This window comes from Amblyomma americanum, chromosome 8 (genome assembly GCF_052857255.1).
Source record: "Amblyomma americanum isolate KBUSLIRL-KWMA chromosome 8, ASM5285725v1, whole genome shotgun sequence".
Taxonomy (NCBI): domain Eukaryota; kingdom Metazoa; phylum Arthropoda; class Arachnida; order Ixodida; family Ixodidae; genus Amblyomma; species Amblyomma americanum.
Window position 1 is genome coordinate 33,195,337 of NC_135504.1, and position 16,956 is coordinate 33,212,292.

At 50.1% G+C, this 16,956-nt stretch overlaps 1 protein-coding gene across 2 annotated transcripts in view; it reads right to left on the minus strand.

Annotated features, from left to right (window-relative positions):
- LOC144101277 (uncharacterized) overlaps positions 1-16,956 on the minus strand; it is a 111,675-nt gene that overhangs the window by 67,455 nt on the left and 27,264 nt on the right. Inside the window, exon 1 of one of the 2 annotated variants that reach the window (XM_077634374.1) lies at positions 1,019-1,337. The exons of the other annotated variant lie outside the window; for it this stretch is intronic. The gene's annotated coding sequence lies outside the window, so the exon portion shown is untranslated. Of the gene's footprint in view, positions 1-1,018; positions 1,338-16,956 lie in introns of those variants that run through there. 2 annotated transcript variants of the gene reach the window in all.

Consider the following 16,956-nt stretch of genomic DNA (forward strand, 5'->3'; position numbering starts at 1 on the left):
AGAAGAGTCGGTGTCGTCTTTGAAAGCGCCTCGCCTTTCTCCCCCCGCTGGGAGCCTATGGGCGCGGGTGACCTACTGCCTCATAGCCCAAATATTTCGGTGCCGCCGGCATGTGGAGTGGAGGGCCCCGCGCGGTACCTTCCCCTGCCCGCCACCGATATGTGTACTCTCAATCTCGCCGTAACACCGGGATGGTTCATATGGGTCGTCATAGATCAAGGAGGCAGGATCGGGACCGTCACGACGGCAGTTGACCCGTTTCTGCAGCCATGACTGCGCCGCAAGCTCATGGAGGTTCGTATATAAAAAATGCATGTGGAAGGGGGATGAAACCGGCGCAGAAGTTGTACGTGGTATAACCATGATCCCGACTGTCCTCATGGACGAGGCACGGTACTTCAGGTCCTGACTAGCAGTCATGACTGCGCCGCAAGCTCACGGAGGTTGGTATGTAAAAAAATACATGTGGAAGCGAGATGAAACCGGCACAGAAGTTTTACGTGGTATACCATGATCTTGACTGTGAACGGGGCACGGTACTTCAGGTCCTGACTAATCAATCCGGCCGAAGACTGCATCAGCAGTTAGCCGTCTCCGTACCGTAGATTGATTACACGAGAAGCATGTGGCGGGAAGCATGGATCATTAAGTATTAAAATGTCTGAAGACTGGTGTTCCTAATTAAGCACGTAATCCTCCAAACTTCCGATAGACGCAATATGCGTACTACGAGACGTGTCATCTTGGCCACGCTAACATACGGTACACATGTCGTGCGCATCGCTAGTTCACTGCGCTTGTTCACGGCCGTTCGACGCTAGGAATGTCTCATCTTTCCTCTTAATCTACAGCAGCATGCCAGGACTGCAGCTGTCCCCACATCTAAAGTCACCATTAAAAATCTGCATGACTGTCAGCCCAGCGCCATGCAACCACGGGGTCCAGGACTGGGCCGGTCGTCACCAGTGGACAACGAGCCATCGCGCGTGGACGTGCGCGCCTGCCAGAGCTCACATACCTGTCTGCCGAGGTTAATCCAGGGCCGATGGCGGTGACGGTGGCCAACGGGATGATTCTCTGGAAACAGGATCAGCAGCAGCCGTCACCAGCACTGCGTGCAACACCACGAGACGGTGAAGATGCTGAAGATGCTGAAGAAGAAGACACACACTCGGAGGAGCAGCGGCGGCGGCGGAGACACGGACCCGAAGGGGGGCACCTCACTGACGGGCTTGCTCGCGTGGCTACACAAGAGCGTCTTTATGCGCAGGCGCGCGCACTCAAGCCACCTCTCCTCGCTTGTCCCGCTTCTGGAGGTCCCGTTAGACGGGACTACCCCCGCCACCCTCCTCTTTCTTCCTCCTCCTCGTTGGCAGGGGAGGAGGAGGAGGAAGAGAGGGAGGAGGTGGGTACACCACCTGCCCCCTCTCGCCGCAGCGTCAAAAGGGTGGCGCACCCATCCGCGTGCTTTCCCTTCGCGCGCCACGCTTTACCTGCTCCCGCGGCGGCGGCGTCTCGAGGCCGCTCGTCGAGAAGGCGGCCGCATTTCCACGGGGCGGCGAAATGCAAAAAAGCGAGCGTGGCTGCTGCTGCTGCTGCTGCTGCTGCTGCTGCTCTGCGTCGCTGTCTACGCTGAGCTCGCGCGCTGCACGTGAACGCAATCGTAACTGTGCTATTGGCATGCGCGCTTAAACGGGTACCGACGCTATTCAAATGCTCCGTCTCACGAGAAGGCGTGCAGCACTGTGAAGGCTAAGAGCGGCATTACTTAATCTGTAACTGGAGATGGGGTTCGGCGATGGCAATAAGTGAGCTCATTGCCCGTAAGTTTGGCAAGAAGAAGGAGCTTTTGAATGGCAGATTGTTCAGTAGCCAACTTTTAGGACATCTGCTGTCCACTTACCGCTGTCGATGATCACACACACACACGCACGCACGCACACGCACACACACACACAAACACACACGCGCGCGAGCGCACACACACACACACGCACACAAACTCACGCGCGCGCACACACGCACGCACACAAACACACACGCACGCACACACACGCGCGCGCGCGCGAGCGCACACACACTCACATACACGCACACAAACTCACACGCGCGCGCGCACACGCACACACACACACACACACACACACACACGCAAACACGCACGCACACACACACACATGCACGCACAGGATATCTACGCATAAGAAGCCGTTGTTAGGCCCCTGATTAGTTAGGGATGGTTGTACCTTTCGTAGTGCTATCCTGACAATGCATACTCCGGCGATGTAGTGTAGTCGGGTTAGTTCCATCTTGGCGTGCCGCCGGCCGTGGTCAAACAGCAGATTCATGCCTTGGCCTTTATAGCGAGGCTTCCCTGTGGGGCATGCGGTATACATAGACCTTAAAGACGTTGGTTGTCTTCGTGCTGCGTTGTGCGCTGGCTACGCGTCGGTGCGCACTGATCTTAGAAAGCAGACTCCGTTGATTGGAGGTGTGTTCCGCATGGCGGCCCACCTGGTACACGGCTGTTTCACCTCCTAAAACGCCCCGATGCGGTGAAAACGACGGGAGAAAAGTCAGTAAAGCAGGGTGTATATAATTGTTCTTCTGCTGACCGTGAAATCGTTCCATCTATGACCCTCCGCAAAAGGCCGGTTGCATGAAGAAACCAGTCAGAAAAGCCAATCGTGATCGCAGGTACTTGAAGATATGCAATGCAGTTTATAGGGTAATTCGGTAGTCATTAGGGGCCGGGCGCAGTCAGTGTGCAGCGTACATGCCATGTCCAGTGCCGTCCTGGCCATTTTAGAACTCTCACATCTTGCATCGACTTAACGGGATAGAAAACGGCACCGACTGTCCCGCTGACAAGCGATACTAGCGAGTGCGTTTTGGCATTTCATGCATGTTGGGCACTTTTATGCGCCGAACTTTACAGACACGCCAATTTCAGAACTCTTTTAAGCAGCGGGTAAAAGTTCTTGCTCTGCGCTCTTATGCAATGGTCAGAGGAGATCACTAAACGGGCCAGGAATCACTAATCAAGGTGGAAACACTAATCCACACGTCATCCCCTGCTGTAGTCTTCCGTCGTTGGTGCCATCACTGGTAGCCCCGGTTACATGCATAAGACAGAAGTCGGCTCCAGTCAACTTTTTTAGTGAAAGAGCAGGTTTTGAGAACGAAAGGCGTGATTCGTCTTCTACTCTCTTCCTCGACGTTTTTACACTTTCCGTGAAAAGGTGGACTCGAGCCGACTTCTGTCGCACTCATGTCAACGCTGCTAGTGGAGGATATTTGCTTCGGGACAATCGTCACACCTGGATGCGGGTCCACGTGGTTGTCGACGTGTTCCAGTAGTGCGATCATTCTGGACTGGGTACCAAAGTTCTTTCACAGCATTACGAACAAGTTTAGGGATTAGTGAGAAATCATCAGGAAACAGTGACCCGGCTACGCCTGTCACTGCAGTCTCAAGTGACGGTGAGTATCCGCGGAACTAAATACAAGTATCTTTTTATGTTTTTTTTTGTGTGGCTTCTGCGTCACCATGCGGAACTCGAGGATAAAGAAAGCCTTTGATGTCTCAGTCCTCAACTATGAATTTTGTACCCTTCGAAAACATCAATGACTTCTTCTCGCTGTGGCCGAGAAGGGTATACTTACGACCTCGTTATCTGTAGAAATTAGAATTCTATTTTGAATAAATATATATGGTTTTTGGCTCGTCGATTCAATATTTGAACATAGCTGTTTGCATGTTAATTGTATTGATTGTTTTTGTATCGCCAAAGCTTATGACACGTTTCTTTTCAATGATTCTCTCTCTTCAGTTGTTGCTTCAGTGTTCAGTCTGGTCAATTTTCAGAATCAACACGCCACGCTCATGTATTAAGCAGTTAACCGAGGATTGCAGGACTCAGTGGTTGAAGACACGATCTTAACATTCAGCCCCTTCCAACTGAAATTTTCTGTACTTTTTTTCCCCATTTTGCCTGTTGTTCTGGATTTGTGTTGCTTGTAGAGCTATGTGTAGAGTATTGTTTATATGTAACTGTACACCCCCTATGTAATGCCTGAAAAGGGCCTTCTGGGTATGTGAATAAAAAAAAAGAGAGTGCGCAGTATATAGCAGTAAAGTACGTCTTTAGCAGTTGTAATGACCATATTAGTAGAATGAAAGTTCGTTAAACATAACTTGCTTAATTTGAGCTTCCGGTTTAATTTAACTGATGTTTTGGTTCCGTCAAAATCACGAGCATGAACAATTACACATCGGGCCTCGTTTAATTCGATCTCCAGGTTACAGACCGACTTTACAGCCATCACTACGCATATGCGCACCTTGTGGTGCGGCCATGAAACACGTAGTCCTCACCACTTCACCGCTGCTCTGAAGCTTGATTGACGCAAGCTTCCGACAGCTGCCCCATTATTGCACTCAATCGAATTGGTACATTGCATCGAACTGCAGAATTGTCGCGCCTAATCGAATTGTGTCGGCGCGTCTTTCTTGCGAACTGAGTAGGGCGCTATTAGTAAGAATGCAAGTAAGAAAATTAGCGCTATAGATCTTAGGCATGCTTATTTTTGGCAGTTAGATATACTCTTGTTGACCGGCATCCTCTGCGGCAGCTGCGGCGCAGTGAAGCTTGCATCGAATTTTAGTCTCTTCCAACAAACTATCAGTCTTGTTCGATTTCGAACTATCGAAATTCGACTTTATAAACGATGCAACGAGTCGCAGTACAGCGTCTGCTAAGTTCGCCCAACTCAACTGTAGGACATTAAGAGACAGTAAGCACTACGCCATTTAATGTTCTTTTTTTAGCGAAAAATCTATGGCTCTTTCTGACTCGGTTGATGTTTGTTCGGCATCGAAAGACGCATTTATTGGCGAGGAAAATTAATTTAAAAATTAAACAATCTATTTTTTGCCTTCATTCGATCCAAATTTGTGACGTCAAAACTGAAAAGGACTCCGCACTCTCCGTTTGGAAGTGGCTAGCGGCGGTGGCCTATGCTCATAGATGGGCTACAAAAAGAAAAGAAAAATTGGAGGCAACACTTAAGCTCCGCCTTAAGGGCATGACGCGATAGCGTAATGCGTTAGTGCCCATATATAATAATAATAATAATAATAATAATAATAATAATAATAATAATAATAATAATAATAATAATATTAATAATAATAATAATAATAATAATAATAATAATAATAATAATAATAATAATAATAATAATAATAATAATAATAATAATAATAATAATAATAATAATAATAATAATAATTGGTTTTGGGGGGAAAGGAAATGGCGCAGTATCTGTCTCATATATCGTTGGACACCTGAACCGCGCCGTAAGGGAAGGGATAAAGGATATATATGCAGAATGTCATTCTATACTTTACATTCATAGATATTTGGGACTCCTCGCACCCCTCCTGGCGCAGTGGTGCGTGCGATTGCATGCCCTCCCACGGCGGTGGGCCTTGTGCGGCCCTGGTTGCTCTTCCCGGGCGACCAATAATTAATTTAACTGCCACACAGTGGACAGTTTGCTCACTATCCGGTGGGCAGGTAGTGATGAAGCCTCAAGGTCACGTGACCTAGGTGGCCCACCTGCCCCGTAGGTTGCTCTCTGGGCACCACCTGCCAAGGAGGCCATGCCCGTGGTTTTTCGCCCACAGCGCCGACGCCGACAACACCGACAACACCGACACCGGATTTTCAGCGAACGGGGCATTTAACGCTATCGCGTTAAAACAGCGGAAAGTATAATTAGGTCTATTCGTTTACGGGCGAGGACCCATTCTGGCACCGCGAGCTGAGTTCTTACAAAACGGCTCCAACCCAACTGCTCCACGAAGAGGCATCTTAAACTGTAATTTCTCGGTGTACAAAGCAGATAGAAAACCTTTCTCGGTGTACAAAGCATTTCTCGGTGTACAAATTTCTCGGTGTACAAAGCAGAAAGAAAACCACACGGAAACTAGCGGAAGTGTCGTACTTTGTTCCGGAGCAGTTTTGTAGTTAGCTGATGATATTTAACCTCTTTTAAAGCATCCTATCGAAGGAATGATTTAATCTGTGAATAAGCTCAAGAAACACGTCAGCAGCGAAACCCAAAACACAGGGACGGAAGGAATGTTTCATTGGCATCATTGTATTAAGCGCTACCCACGCTACGACGTCTTCTTCTAGGGATTGTGGGCGTTTCCAAAGGCCAGTGTGAGGTTAAATGTTTCCGCAGTGCAGAAAGGCAGGAAGATCTAGCAGAGACGCGTTAATTGCTGCACACGAGTATTGTGATGCACGCAACTAAAATGCAGTCGTGCCTTAGTAATGTTATCCCCGTCACTATAGATGACTGTAATTATGGAAAGTTGTTCTAGAGAACAAAGTTCTTAAAGCTCGCTGTTTGGACAATGGATGGAGTGAAAATGCACAGAGCCCATTGGTGCTTGTGTATTGTTGTTGAGTTCATGGACAACGCTCAGAAAGAAAGCTCGAATGCCTCAGCCAAGTGGTTCCTTTCCTGCGCATGTCCAGCGCTCTTGCGTTTCGTAAATTCCACTCGAAGGAAGGATCACGAGCATAACAGAGTGGACACGTCACATGCGAGATACTCATGCTTCCGCGACTCAAACCATGAAACGCAAGGGCCGCCACTTCGGAAGTCGATGGACCTCTTCTACAGTTGTGGGAGACGAGAAAGAAACTCATAAGACGTTGGAAACAGCAGAGACTCAATAAACAACTCCGCCATCGCATTGCCTCCATCACGGGGGAAGCTCAGCATTATTCCATCCAACTTGCCCAACAAAATTGGGTACAGTTCTGCGCCGCCTTGAAAGGAGCCCTCAGTACTGCTCAAACCTGGTCCATCATTCGTAGTCTCATTGAATCCGACAAAGCCAAATCGGCCACAAATCGTACGCTCCAAACAATAGCTCAACAATTCCATGGAACCGACAAGAAACTCGCGGCCGCTTTGTGGACGCGTTACATTTGCGACACTCCAATACCACCTTGTCCAACCACCTACAACGGCCTTCCAAAGCCCACACTTGAAGCCCCAATAAAAATAACCGAGGTGCAAGCTGGAGCCCGTGCATCGCAGCGCAACACCGCTACTGGAACGGATAAAATCACAAACACTATTCAGTCATGCGCATATGAAAGCCATCACTGACTACTTCAATGATTAACTCTGGGAGAAGGGCATTGTACCTCAGGATTGGCGTCATGCCGAAATTACAACCATTCCCAAGCCCGGCAAGCGGCCGTCACTTGATTCTATCCGGCCCATCTCCCTAACATTATGTTTAGTAAAACTCGAAGAACGGGTCATCCACACCAGCCTAGAAAATTATATTGCAGACGATGATCTCTTCCCCCTACTATGGTTGGGTTCAGGCCAAGGCTTTCGGCCCAAGACGCCTTCCTGCTCCTGCGTGAGGTGCTTACCAACATCCCCAGAGGTCAAGAACATCTCATCTTGGCCTTAGATTTAAAGCGCGCCTTCGGCAACATATCCCACGAGGCGATCCTTCAAGCCATAAATGACTTTAACGGCGGAAAAAAGGTCTTTGCTTACGTGCGTGCGTTTCCCACGGGCCGCAAGGCCACGATGGGCATCGGACAAACCCGCTCCGACGACAAAGGTATACCACATAAAGGCGCACCTCAGGGAGCTATTATTTCTCCCCTGGTTTTCAACATTGCTATGCTCAGGCTATCGCGTGAACTACAAGCACTTCCAAATGTAGGCTTTACCATATACGCGGATGATATAACTATATGGGCCATAAAGGGTTCCCTGGGGCAAAAAGAAACCACCCTACAACCAGCAGCCCGGATGGTCGAGGACTTCACCTCGCAAAGCGGCCTCCACTGCGCCCCGGAGGAATCGGAGGTCATACGAGTACATGGCCCGAGATACGCCTCTCCAGGTCCCATCAACCTAACGATCGAGGGTCAAGCCATCAGGGAAGTTAACCTGATCCGCATTCTTGGTCTTTGGATACAGAGCAACCTCCGTGTTACACGCACCATCCAGGCTCTCAAAACCACCGCAAACCAGATAGCTCGCATGATCAGCCGCATTACCAAGCATCGCCAAGGAATGCGAGAAGGAGACACTCTTCGGCTGGTGCAAGCGCTGGTACTTAGCCAAATCACATACGGGCTACCCTTTCACACGCTAACAAAGGGAGAGTAGCAGCAAGTTGACACCATGATAACGCGGGCGTACAAGATGACCCTTAACCTTTTTAAAAATACCTCGACGGGCGTCTGACCGCACTAGGAATCTTCAACACATTTGCGGAACTAACAAAAGCCATCCGTGCATCTCAAACACTAAGACTTCAGACCACCCAAGCTGGACGAGCTATCCTACGCCGAGTAGGCACTGTTGCGGACGTCCGCGCACTAGATGCTCAATCCTCTCTAGAGAAACAGCCTTGTCCAGGTCTAGCCCGAGCACTGCCTTCGTACCGGTCCCGCGTGGAGGGTGCAGCACGTCCTTCTTAAACTGGAGCATCACGTCCTGCGTGGACAAGCTAGCCCTAAAGCCAATCATTGTTGGAGGAAGCAGGTCGCGGTCTTCCGCGTAATTTGGCAATCGGTTGAGGATGACATGCTCCATGAGTTTTCCTATGCAAGACGTGAGGGAGATGGGCCGTAGATTCTCGATCGAGAGTTTCGTTCCCGGTTTGGGGATGAAGGTCACCCGTGCATGCCTCCATTCCTGGAGGATCTCGCCTTCCATCCAGTAGGTGTTCACTAGGACTGTCAGAGCCGCGAAAAGCACGCATTGGCCCGAGGACTCACACACCGGGACCCCAATGCGGTCTCGTCGAGTAGAGAGTCCCTTCAGACGAGCGAGGATCTGAACACGTACCAAGATATTCTTAACCATTACAGATTAGGAAGACAGACATTACCTGGAGCATGCAAGGGCCTCAGCAAAAAGGAAGAGGTCATATGGAGAAAGTTACAGGCGGGAGTTTTTCCGAACCCACTCGCACTAAGCAGATGGCATCCGGCGATCCAAGACCCCAGGTGTAAACAGTGTAATGAAATAGCAGACATGATCGACATGGTGTGGACATGCCCTAGCCACAACGAACCAGACAGGAATATAGAGTCCTGGGAGGCTTTAATGGCCAGCCAGAAAGAAGAAGAACAAAAAGAAGTCATCCGTCTGGCCCTGGACACCGCTGAATCCCAAGGGATCCCAGCCTGCTGAAAGGGGAGGAAGATGACGGCGGTCAAGACTCGTCTTTTTCGCCCTCTGATTCCTTGACGGGTGCAAATAAAGTTATTTCATCATCATCATGGGGTCTAGGTTTCTGAGCGTCTTGTTCAACACTCCGTCCGGTCCCGCCGAGGAGGTGGTATGGAGCTGACTCAGAGGAAACGAGACCCCAGCATCTATTATGTCTGCGTCCAGGGTCTCATCGGGGAGGCCCTCGTATGCGGGTATACGACGTACGCCCTCGTATGCCCTCGTATGCGTCGTGCGAGGGGAGGCCCTCGTATGCGGCGTGTTCAGGTAGCGTTTTTGCAGTTCGGCGAGCAGCTCTGCGCCTGTAGCCTGATACTGGTGAATTAGTGTCGTGAGTTAGTCGCGTTGTGTGGATTTTGTGTGTGCTTGGTCGAGCAGGTGGTGGAGCAAGAGCCGTATCTTTCTGCCTCCCATTTTCCCACTCATATTATCACAAATTTAGCCCGATTGTTTTTCTTGCAGTTCTAGTGTGTATGTTTCGATTTGGCGCTCGAGTTGCGCCATACGCTAGCGTAAGTTTTTGTTGTGTCTGTTTCTTCCAGCGATTTAGCAGGCTGGCGTGCGCTTCCCACATGTGGAGGAATTTAGAGTCTGTCGTCTGATGCGGCTCCTTAGTAGGCGTCTTCCTTAGTAGACGCCTTCCTTAGTAGACGTCGTCTTTGAGTGCAGCGATCCACTCCGTTAGGTTGTTGATCTGACTAGGGGCAGTCTGCTCTCGTAAGCGTCTGAACCTATCCCAGTCTGTAATGCGAGTGCGCGTGGGGTGCAGTTTGTGCTAATTCGTGTCAAATGTCGTGGCTAGTATGTAATGGTCGCTTCCCAGCGTGTGTTTCGTGTTGGACCAGCGGGCGTCGCGAATGTTTTTGGAGAGTGTGAGATCTGGTGAGGTATTTATGCTAACGCTATTTCCGACTCGCGTGTTTTCTTGGGGATCGTTGAGAATTGTGAGGCCCAGGTTCTGGATCGTTTGCCACAGCTTGGTGCTCTTGGGGTTGTTTTTGCGATAACCCCAAGCTGAATGTTGGGCGTTAAAGTCGCCTACCACCAGGAGTTGTGCCCTGGCGTTCAGGCGCGAGGCTTTAAGCAGTAGGTCGGGAATTCCTGACCCTCTGTCTTTCGCGGAACTGTAAAAGTTCAGAATAAAGAGACTTGCGTATCCCTTTTTCCTCGGCGCAATTTCTAGTGACGTGCATCGTTCGTTATAACTGTCTATGGTGTGTTGTACCGCCGTAATGTTGCGTTGCACAAAGGTAGCGGTGAAGGGGGTCGTCGCCGTCGTCACTGCGTTCGAAGGGGGAATGAATGCTTTATAGCGTGGGAATTTCGCCGGGCCGCTAACTTCTTCAAGGGCTATCGCGTCCGGTTGTTTACCTAAGTTTTGGATGTGAAACTGCAGGTTTCCCCGTTTGTTGCGGAACCCCCTTGCAGTTCCATTGCCATACCTCAATTTGTTTTGGCGAGGGGCCGTGGTGGGATATGGGAGGGATGATCACGGGCAAGGTCGCGACTAGTGGCATTACGTTACGGCTTGCCTCTAAGGCCGCGAGGCGCTCCGCTAATTTATTGAAAAATGTAGCGATGTTTGTACCCAGCAGGGTTACTTCCCTCAACTTTTTCCTCTAGACCGCTAAATTTGTTCTCGAGGCCGTTCATTTCGGATCTTATGTTGTATGTAGGCTTAGGTTTCGTTGTCGGTTGCGGGTTGTCATCTTGGGACGCTTCCGCAGCACGTTTCGATCCGCAGCCCTCGTCGGAAGGAGCCGGCCTTTTTGAGAGTAATCCGGCTATCCGTTTCCACCGCATTACCGGTGGAGGTTGTAGCGCTTAGCGCGGGAGAGGGGGGCGTGCGAGATACGTGGGGCATGGCTGTTGCCGGGGGCTGTAGTGATTTAAACAGCCTTTTAATTTCGGCCATCTCTCTCTGCATTTGCGCAATGGTTTCGTCTCTGGACTGTATTTGAGCTAGGAGCTCCTTCTCGCGAGCCCTGTAGTTTTGGGAGGCCTCATCCGGCCAGCTCACCTGCTTCTTCGAGCAGCTTCCACTCCTGCTCCTGCTCGCACTCCTCCGTCTGTCCTTGCTCCCCTGCCTCGAACTGGATGCCCCGCCGCGGTGGCTCAGTGGTTAGGGCGCTCGACTACTGATCCGGAGTTCCCACGGGTTCGAACCCGACCGCGGCGGCTGCGTTTTTATGGAGGAAAAACGCTAAGGCGCCCGTGTGCTGTGCGCTGCCAGTGCACGTTAAAGATCCCCAGGTGGTCGAAATTATTCCGGAGCCCTCCACTACGGCACCTATTCTTCCTTTCTTCTTTCACTCCCTCCTTTATCCATTCCCTTACGGCGCGGTTCAGGTGTCCAAAGATATATGAGACAGATACTGCGCCATTTCCTTTCCCCAAAAACCAATTATTATTATTACTGCCTCGAACTGGCACTCTGGCTCGACGACAGCGGTGGGAAGGAGGAGGATCTGTCGCGGGAATTGCTGCCCCGACTAAAGTGTACTTTACCCCGACTAAATTACCCCGACGGCGGCTCGACGATCGGTTGGCAGCCTTGTCTCTAGGCGCGACTTGTGTCCGGACTTGGATACGTACACATTTTATAAGCAGTAACACTAACGCGTAATGAACAGCAGGAAAAAAGAAGTTATTAACCGGAGAATTTGACCTGACTTGTGTTACATGATGTACAGATCGCGGTATTACGGTTCTGCGTGACTACAAATACCCTCCACACCAAGTCTGAACGCAGCCTTGCGAACAGTGTTGTAAGAACGCGGCCTTTGACTATACTTATGGCTCCTTGCTGTTTTGTAAAGCGGCAGTGAATTCTCTGGTGCAGAAGAAACCTCGTCTGAAATTTCGGACTTCGTATTGTCATAAGGGCAGCATTGTCAGTTACTATCAAGACTGTACTGCTCTGAACGTGTGTGTCTTAATCTCTTTTCTGAATCTGGAAAGTCGGAGTAAAGAGGTGCGGGACCCTGTATATGATTTTTCATAGACTGCGCTGGTAGCCTTAAGCGCGCACCTGCTTCGAAGCGAGGAGGAGGAGGTTATCAATTAAAGGAAAGACGCTGTCAGTGTCTCGCTATGCGCGGGAACCTGAACTGCACGATGAGAGAAGAGAAAAAAAATTAATGTAGATTAGCTCAGCTAATCCAGGATATAAAAAGCGAAAGATGTCACCATTCACTGTGTTCATTGGCGTTGGCGTTGACAATGTTCTAGACGACGATGGCTTTGAGGAAAGGAAATAATAATAATAATAATTGGTTTTGGCGGAAAGGAAATGGCGCAGTATCTGTCTCATACATCGTTGGGCACGTAACTTTCGCATATTTGGGGTTGGGGGTGGGCCAACCTTCAAATGCTATCGCATTTTCTTGTTGAAGAATGTGGTTAAGAAGGCTTCAAGTTTCTTCACAAGCGTATTTGGGGTTGGGGGTGGGCCAACCTTCAAATGCTATCGCATTTTCTTGTTGAAGAATGTGGTTAAGAAGGCTTCAAGTTTCTTCACAAGCGTCTACGCATTGACTGCTGTATTTCTGATAGAGGATAATGTTGAGCAGCTTTGTTACCGCTATTGCGTAAGTGCCGACCAACGATACAAGTAAATGCCCCGTTGAAGCAAATGCTGCACCTATACAGTTCATCCCGCTTCTTATCACAGTGGACAGCAGCGCAATGCATCTCCTCCTGTCTCCGTGTTGTGAGCCCTGCTTCTCCGCGTAATTCCACGTGTTTTCTTCTCTTTCGCCACTGCCTGGAACGCGAGTAGAGGGGGAGAAGGAAGGGCCCTTCTTCCTTTTTCCACGTTTGCAAGGCGCGTCTTCCTGTTGCACGACCGGCGGGTTTTGTGAGGCGGCGACTCCCAACACGCGAGCACGCTGCTTGGTTTCCTCGTCGGATACTTATACGCACGGCGCTCGGCGATAAAAGCAGCGCGTCGGCGCCGAACAAGAAGTGGGACGAACAAAAGGCGGAACAAAATGGCCTGCATTGCGGCAGCGGTCTGCAAAACAATGCGCGCAGCGTAAGCCGAGAAGCAGTGTATTTATATATACGCATACACACGCATGGGTAAAGCGTGCAGATGGCGGTGCCTGGCAACCGGGAAAAGAAAACTAATTTCAAGTTCGAGTGGTAGTAGTTGTAGTAGCTATAGCTATGTAAGGGCGACACTTTCCGTGTTGTGCCGGCGCGGCTTAAGTTGGCGCCGTCGCCGCGAACGTACGTTTGGACAGGGCACGGACAACTTTCCTGTCACGTGGTGGCCGTCCCCGAAGACTGGCAGTGTAATCACCGTGTCGAACACAAGTAACGCTGAAGTAGCGAAGCGTGTACGAGAAACGGGTGTACGAGAGTCCCCGCCAGCATACTGAAAAAAGGTGAAGTTTCAAGTTCGAGTGGTTTGGTTGGTTTATAGGGGTTTAACGTCCCAAAGCAACTCAGGCTATGAGAGACGCCGTAGTGAAGGGCTCCGGAAATTTCGACCACCTGGGGTTCTTTAACGTGCACTGACATCGCACAGTTTACGGGCCTCTATAATTTCGCCTCCATCGAAATTCGACCGCCGCGGCCGGGATCGAACCCGCGTCTTTCGGGCCGGGTGCCGAGCGCCATAACCACTCAGCCACCGCGGCGACCCGAAGTTCGAGTGGTAGTAGTTATAGTAGCTATAGCTATGTAAGGGTGACACTTTCCGTGTTGTGCCGGCGCGGCTTAAGTTGGCGCCGTCGCCGCGAACGACAGCGTTTGGACAGGGCACGGACAACTTTCCTGTCACGTGGTGGCCGTCCCCGAAGACTGGCAGTGTAATCACCGTGTCGAACACAAGTAACGCTGAAGTAGCGAAACGTGTACGAGAAACGGGTGTACGAGAGTCCCCGCTAGCTGCTTGCCTGTAAAATACAAAAAAAAAAAGATGAGGGACTCATATGCTGCGCTTATGAGTTGACGCGATAGCGTACGCCGTTTTGTGTGTCATCTGATACTGATGCGACTCTTTAGACTTTTTTTCCGTCACTAGTTCATTCACACGACTATATACACCGATACTTAGCATAAGCAAACACTGACTTCCCATTCATAGCAGTTTGAGGCCTTTGAACGCATTTTTTTTAAATTTTTTTTCAATTATTTCAATTAATAATTGATCAATTAACACTCAATATTCTTAATTAGCATCATCAAGAATTGCCCTTTCATTCTGAGCATTCTGACACCCTTGAACTCACTTTTTCGGACTTTTAATGTAATTAATCAGTTACAATGATTTCATTAACTCGTCATCACCTATCGCAGTCCAATCATCTATCACTACAACTACAAATTAGCATGATACAATTTTTTTTACGCAGCCCCCGATTATTTCCGGCCCGCGGTGCCGACCATTACTACGCGGCTTTTCTATCGAACGAGCTGCATGCGCTATCGCATAATATAGAAGTTACAAAGTGACCCTGCTGCTGGAAGTTAAATTACAGGCATGTAAGGTCCAGAAAATCATTTAGCGACCGCCATTCGTCGCGATAATCTTTTTCACGCTCGCTGTTGTCATCACCGTCTTTCAACTTCGAAGTTGGGTTTAGTGTTTAGCACGATGTACGGCCTTTGTCAAAAGTAAAGAATACGAACTGATTCCTTCTAAGCAGGGTTGTGAGACTCTTGAAGTATCCATGTGGTTCCTAACCTTCGGAGGGGTGAAGACAAGTCTTCCTCTCGTCTTAAAGATATTTCGATCGCTGGCATGAATGACGAGCTACACAGCATTGCCCAGAAGCAAATTGCAAAGCTTCTAAACTTTTGGCAAAGACTGTAGAGGGTGTACGATATGAACTGGAACAAATTTCGAGCATTCTGGTAATGATTACTCTGTAATAATGCGTTACGAGGTCATTTTGTCCTTTCGGCTTTTTGCTCAAACTTGTTCCCTTTCATAACGGAGGCACCTGTACCAACGCGAAAGAGAGTACACAGTAGAAAACAAGACAGTAATATTGCTGCTTCTGTCTGCTCTTCTGTGTCTCGCAATCGGCCAGTGATCATTCTGACGCTCTTTGTGTACTGTCCTTTATTCTGGTACAGTGTGTCACGAGTCGAATCCCCACCTAGCCTATACGTCTGCACTTGAAGTCTCTTTTGGTTACGGTGTGATTCCATCCGGCGTGAGCCGCGCCAGAGCTCTACCAACAGCCCCTCTAGAAATCCTGCCCTTCTACCTATTAGGTCATCCCTCCGAAGGATCCATTCAAATCCCAACACGACACCTCCTCACTAACTCAACACGCGTGACTCTGGCGAGGAGAAGGACTGTCCACAAGCAAGCGATCTCCACTCCGTACATTCCCCAGGAGAGGGCGAACAGTGAAGGTAGGGGAGGGGCAACTTCCTCGTCCCAGAAAACGTGCGTCTGCTGAGAAACGTTTCCCCTTGGCGTTCGCCACCCGTCGGCTGCTGCTGCTGGTGGTTGCTGCTGCTGTTTCCCAACACAGCGAGCCGCTTTCTCCGCCCGTGTAATCGGAAGACATGCCGCGGCTCCGACCAGGAGAGGGCCCTCAGGCTGCACAAAACACACACGCGCGTACAGACGCTGTCTGCGCGGCCCAGGGAAGAGGAGGAGGGAGGTCTTTTAATAGCACAACCAGGACACGCGACACCTGTTGGAGAGCGGCTCGCTGCGTGAGTCCGAGGAGGTGGGTACAGCCCGTGGACCCACCAGGAGCGGGCCCGACAGGACGACGCACTCGTACCCCGGGGGGCTTCGTTCCGGCGGTCGGGAGGCCCGTGTAGGGGAAGCAGACAGCTTTCGGTTGAAGATCTCGGAGCATGCGACGAGAGGCGTCACGCGTGACTTTCACACAAACCGTTAGCGTCATCAGGGAGAGAAAAAAATTCTCCAAGAAACAGGAGACGAGACAAGACGATACGCAGAGAGTCCGTATCTATCGCTTTTGTCTTGACTTTGATGCGGCGTAGCAGGGGGCGGCAGAAAGTTAGGTGGGCGGATGAGATTAAGAAGTTCGCAGACATAGGGTGGGCCCAGCTGACAAAGGACAGGGTTAATTGGAGAGACATTGGAGAATCCTTTGTCCCGCAGTGGGGGTAGTCAGGCTGATGAATATGATGATGATGCGGCCGGTATCAAAGCTTTGAATCGACTGGACACCCGAAACAAGTTTTCCCTCATCATGAACCTGCGGCAGCCTCGATGCATTACACCGGGTATTCGGACTCTTTGGCGATGTACAAAAGAAGGCTGTCTCTAAATAACGGATTCTTTTCGAAAATCCCATCGGTGCGGCCGTGTTCAAAACTGGGATCTGAATGCGCTGTTGCGATCACCGCTCTAAAGACGAGCAAGGAAACAAGAGGAACAAACAAGAGAGGACAGGATATGGCTGGGCATCATGGATCCTAGCCAAACGACCCAACCAACCGTACGGATTCGTGGAATTCAGGGCCGCAAAGAGAGATGTCTTGTATCCGGTTTGTATACGGTCGGAACACGTGGGAGGCCAACGTTTCCTTCTTTGTGTTCAACTTGGCTTTGGGCAGAGGAGACTGACCTACTAAATAATGATTCAGTCTGCACTGACGCGTTATAAGAGCGTTGCAGTTCACACTCACGAAGTTCCCCGAATTTTCAGCTTTTTC